Genomic DNA, 6,449 nt, shown 5'->3' with positions numbered 1-6,449 from the left:
CACATGGTAAAAGAAAAGAAGATCACTAAAAACCCTCAAATAACAGTGAAAGATATATCCATCCCAGCAGATGCACAAATATCAACATGGAAATACAGGAAATATGAGAAAACAAGGTAGTAATATGCTTCCAAAAGTTCATAGCATCATAACTGATCCCATAAACATTGAAATAGAGCAAATACCAGACAAAGAATTCAAAAAGTCAATTTGGTTAAAGTGATTACTGATCTAAAAGAAGAATTGAAAGATTAACTAGGGAGAAAATTCAGGGTATGAAAGAGCATTTCAATAATAAAGAGATAGGGATTCTGAAAAAGAACCAAACAGAAGTCTTGAAAATAAAAAAAATTCAATTTTGTCTGTCTCACAAATAGAAAAGATCACACAGAAGAAAGAAAATCAGGGCTCAAAGACAAGGTGCAGGAATTAGGACACTCAAACACCAATGAAGAATAATATTAGAAACTGAACTGAATATACAAGAGCTCTGGGATTACATTAAGATGCCAAACTTAAGATACATAGGTTCTGAAGAAGGAAAAAATATATAGACTGATGCTGTAGAAAAATCTTTCAGTGAAATAAAAACAGAAAACTTTCAAAATCCTGGATATAAGATGGACATTCATTTACAGGAAGTATTTAAAACTTTAGTCAGGTAGGACCAGAAAGAAACCACCACACAACATATTACAATTAAAATTCTGAAAATTTAGAACAAAGAGAGAATTTCAAAAGCTACAAGAGAAGTACCAACTCATTTATAAAGGCAAACAAATCAGAATAATAGATTTTGCAGCAGAAAATCTATAAGTCAGGAGGACATAGTATGATGTATGTTGAGCCCTGAAAGAAAATTACTGTGTTCTGCAAAGCTATCTTTCAGAATCAAAGAAGAAATAACCTTCCAACATAAGCATAAACTAAAGAAATTTTATGACCATTAAGCCAGAAATGCAGAAGAAATTTAAAGGAATTCTACACACAGAAGAGGGAGCTACAAATAACCAAGAGAACATGGAATGAATACATCGCATTAGAAAAATGAATAAGCAAATAAGAACTACAAATTATTCAAAAGTTAGAAGTGAAACAGAATGACAGAAAGTAACATATCTCTCCATAATAACATTGGATGTAAATGGTCTTAATTCTCCAATTAAAAAATATGGACTAGCAGATTAGAATTTTTTTAAAAGAACCAATTGTATGTCATCTCCAGGAAATATATCTCACAGACAAAAGCATTCACAGACTGAAAATGAAAGGATAGAAAATGATATTTCATGCAAATAGGATCTGAAAACAAACAATAGTAGTCACGCTCATATCAGACAAATCAGACAGACTTTAAGCAAAAATTAGAAGGGACAAAGAAAGGGGTTGGCAAGATGGCAGAGCAGAGGAAGGAGACACTTTCCATTTGCCCTGCTACTTGGAACTTGAATAACAGATATACAGCTCTATAATGAGATGGATGTCTGAAGAAAAAAGTACATATGTATAATTATTCACCTGTCAGAGATTTGGAGAAGCCTGGATATACTGGAGTGAGTGTAATATATATGAAAATACATCCAAGCAGAGTAAGTGGTGTATCGCTGCAAATCCAGGAGCAACACAAAGGGAAAAAAGAAACATTAGACAAAATTGGCACACAAAATTTCCTCCATGTTTCTCAACCTTTAAGTGAGGAACAGAGGTGGAGATCCATCTCAAGGAGTTTACGATGCATTTTGTTCATATGGAAACCTCAGAGTCTTCAACAAATGCTTCTATTCTGCCTGAGCTAGTGCTTTACTGCATGTCCTAAAGCAACCTAGCAAATTGTAATCCCAAAACAATTATAGAGAATAGTGAAACCAGGGGAACTCAAAGCAGAGCTGCAGAGGAGAGTGCAATCTGTTCTTCCTTTGAGTCCTATGGTGTACCAGCAGTGACAAGAAAGAATTGAGGAAATTGTCTGGGCAGCTATGATTACATGGGTGTAGGAGAGTACAACCCAGTTTCCTTTTGAGCTCTAGTGTGAGCAACCAGCTGAGAGGAATCCAGGGAGATTGATCAGGTGGACATGATTACAGCTGGGCTGGAGACTTGGAAATTTATATGTGGGTAGCTGATAGGTAACAGGAAAACTGCTGTGCACCATACACCCAGAATGTTTGGTCACCTCATTCTGAGTAGAACTTTGGGGAGACACTAGAAACCAAGACACCAGCTGAGATCAACTTCAACTCAGCCCTAGGGGTACAAGAATTTAAGCACACTGGAGTACCCCAAACAAAGTTTCAAAATTCCATTTAGAACACATCCCCTGCACCTGGGACTTCCCAAACAGATTTCTGCACCATTTTAAATGAGGAAGAGCAACAACCTAAATTCCAACAGAAGGTACTTGCATTTTCATCCCCATATACTGGTGAACAGAGAAGCCGAGAGACACTTAAACAAGTTACACTTTCAATATACTCCAGCAGGCAGAGAAAAGGAAAATATCATCCAGCCCTGCCTCCCTCTAAGAGGTGCATAGCCTAAGAAGTAATAGACAGAACAACAATCTGGTATAAAATGCAAATGCTCAACTCCAGCTACCTTAGTGGAAAATTTCAAGCATTTTAAAGAATTTTTCTACTTTATTGTTAAGATATTTTAGTTGTTTTTCTGGCTATATTTGCAGATTGGTTCGTGTGTGTGTGTGTGTGTGTGTGTGTGTGTGTGTGTGTTTCTGGGCCCCCTCCCCATTTTATCATTTTTTTCTTCTTATTAACATTAACCTTTTAATATTTCTTTATGTTTTTCAAAGAGGTAGTAACTTGGTGGGGGGGTGTATTTTCTTTATTTTATTGTTTTACATTGGGGAATGGGCATTGTTCTGCTCTACTTGTTTGCTTCTTTTATTACTCTGACTTTTCTCATCTCTGACTCCAGTATCAAAAACTCTTGCTCTCTCTTCTTCTTCACTTCCTTCTTTGTGTGTGTGTGTGTGTGTGTGTGTGTGTGTGTGTGGCTGCTGACCTTTCTTCACTTTCTCTCCTCTCACATTTTGAGATAGGGAATCTGAGCTCTGGGATTAGAAGCCTGGAAAACATTGGGGGTGGAGAATGGGGAACTGAGACCTATTAAATTCAGACAAAATCTGGTGATCTGTGAGTCATCTCTTCCAAGCTTACAAAGCGCTGGAAGATAAACTGCACATTTCATTCTCCTCACCCCTGCACACAGTCTGAGATATCCGCAAAAAGGGGGTCATCAGAGATGTCCAGCAAAAAAAAGGGAGTTAAAACTTGCAATGAAACTCTGCATACAGACTCCCCTAAAAAGTATGACCACTTTGTATCAGAGCTGAGAATAAACAAATGGCACGATAACTGAAATGTCAGAAAGAAAACACCTGCTTCAAAAACCTGACCAAGAAAAACAGATTAGTGAGCTACTGGAGAACATTGTTAGTATTTTTTTAAGACCTATTAGTATAAGGCATTGTTCTGAAGTGGCTGTAATGATCAGGACTAGTATCTCCTCTCAATGTGGTGTTAGAGTCTAGACATAATAGCAAGTTCAAACTGACTAAAAATTCTAACACCAAGACATTTGTCCAACCCAGGATACATAGGAAAGAGGAAAAAAAATCACTAAAATATCCCTTATATAAATGTAAGAAGAGAAAATAATTCCAGAAGATGGCTACAAATATTAAACATGCAAAAATAAATAAATAAATAAAAGGAACAAGCTGCCCCAAATAGCTTACAACACCATAGAAGAGGAAATACCAGAAAAAGAATTTAGAAAGTTGATAATTAATATGTTCAATGAAAAAAGATTTTAAGTAGACACATCACACCAATTGGAGTAGGGGCAGAGCAGAGCCGCCGCCCGCGCCCGGAACAGGCCTAGCGACCCACCGGCATGGTATCACTTTACCCCAACTGCAGTAGGGGCCGAGCAGAGCCGCCGCCCGAGCCCGCAAGGTAGGCAGACCTGCAACCGACCGGCTGAACAGGCCCAGCGGCCTGCCGGCGTGGTAGACACGTCACACCAATTGGAGTAGGGGCAGAGCAGAGCCGCCGCTCGTGCCTTCAAGGTAGGCAGACCTGTGACCGACCAGCAGAATAGGCCCAGCAGCCTGCCGGTGCGGCAGACACGTCACCCCATTTGGACTAGGGGCAGAGCAGAGCTGCCGCCCGTGCCCACAAGGTAGGCAGACTTGCGACCGACCGGAGAAACAGGCCCAGCGGCCTGCTGGCATGGTAGTGATGTCACCCCAATTGGAGTAGGGGCAGAGCAGAGCCGCCGCCCGCGCCCAGAATAGGCCCAGCAGCCCGCCAGTGTGGTAGTCACATCACCCCAATTGGAGTAGGGGCAGAGCAGACCCACCGCCCACGCCTTCAAGGTAGGCAGACCTGTGACCGACCAGCAGAACAGGCCCAGGGGTCCGCGGGCGTGGAAGACACGTCACACCAACTGGAGGAGGTGCAGAGCAGAGCCGCCACCCGCACCTAAAAGGTAGGCAGACCTGCAACCAACCAGCAGAACAGACCCAGTGGCCCACCAGCATGGTAGACAGATCACCCCAATTGGAGGAGGAGCACAGCCGCTGCCCGCCCTGCAAGGGAGACTTTTCAACTATACAAGAGCAATATAAATATATAGGGGGAAAATTTCAAAAACACAACAGTTTCACCAAGCAGAAAGAAACGCGAGCAGTATGAAACAACAAGGAAAGAAAGGACCACAAGCAATGCAGGTCAACTCAACTTTAGAAGAGGTAATAGCTACAGCAGATGGAATGTCAGATAAAGAATTCAGGATATACACGCTTCAGATGATCTGGAGTCTCAAGGAAGACATTAGAGAGCAAAATCAGACAATGAAAGATCACTTCGACAATGAATTACATAAACAAATCCAAGAAGCAAAAGATCAACTATACAGGGAGATAGAGGTAATAAAAAACAAACAAACAGAAATCCTAGAAATGCAGGAAGCAATAAACCAACTTAAAAACTCAATTGAGAATACTACCAGCAGAGTAGAACACTTAGAAGATAGAACATCAGACAATGAAGACAAAGTATTTCAACTTGAAAAGAACATAGACAGCTCAGCAAGACTGTTAAGGAACCATGAGGAGAACAGTCAAGAAATATGGGGTAACATCAAGAAATCAAACTTAAGAGTCATTGGGATACAGGAAGGTATAGAGGTCCAAACCAAAGGAATGAGCAATCTATTCAATGAAATAATACGAGAAAACTTCCCAGACTTGAAGAATGAGACAGAATCCCAAATCCTAGAAGCCTACAGGATGCCGAATGTGCAAAATCATAAGAGATCCACACCTAGACACATTATAATGAAGATGCCCAACATACAGAATAAGGAGAGAATTTTAAAAGCTACAAGAGAAAGGAAGCAGATTACATTTAGGGGTAAACCAATCAGGATAACAGCTGATCTTTCAACACAGACTCTGAAAGCTAGAAGATCCTGGAATAACATTTTTCAAACACTGAAAGAAAATGGGTTCCAACCAAGAATCATGTATCCAGCAAAATTAAGCTTCAGGATGGAAGATGAAATTAAAACCTTCCACGATAAACAAAAGTTAAAAGAATTTGCAGCTAGAAAATCATCTCTTCAAAACATCCTTGGCAAAACATTTCAGGAAGAGGAAATGGAAAACAACAATGAAAACCAACAGTGGGAGGTAGGACAGTAAAGGGGGGGAAGATAATCAAAGAGGAAAACAAACCATGTTTAGTAACATAAATAAACAAATATGGCTGGAAGAACAAACCATATCTCAATAATAACCCTAAATGTTAATGGCTTAAACTCACCAATTAAGAGACACAGGCTAGTAGAATGGATCACAAAACAAGACCCAACAATATGCTGCCTACAGGAGACGCATTTGATAGGAAAAGATATACATAGACTGAAGGTGAAAGGTTGGGAAAAATCATATCACTCATATGGACTTCGGAAACAAGCAGGAGTGTCCATACTCATATCAAATAAAATAGATTTCAAGCCAAAGTTAATCAAAAGGGATAAAGAGGGACACTACATACTGCTCAAGGGAACCATACACCAACAAGACATAACAATCATAAATATATATGCCCCAAACAATGGTGCAGCTATGTTCATCAAGCAAACTCTTCTCAAGTTCAGGAGTCTAATAGACCACCATACAATAATCATGGGAGACTTCAACACACCTCTCTCACCACTGGACAGATCTTCCAAACAAAAGTTAAATAAGGAAACTATAGAACTCAATAACACAATTAACAACCTAGACTTAATTGACATATATAGAATATACCACCCAACATCAAGTAGTTACACTTTTTTCTCAGCAGCACATGGATCCTTCTCAAAAATAGATCATATATTATGTCACAGGGCAACTCTTAGACAATATAAAGGAGTAGAGA

The sequence above is a fragment of the Spermophilus citellus genome, assembly GCF_964194105.1.
Source record: "Spermophilus citellus genome assembly, chromosome: 1".
In the NCBI taxonomy this organism is placed as follows: Eukaryota; Metazoa; Chordata; class Mammalia; order Rodentia; family Sciuridae; genus Spermophilus; species Spermophilus citellus.
Note: the sequence above shows the minus strand (reverse complement) of the source record.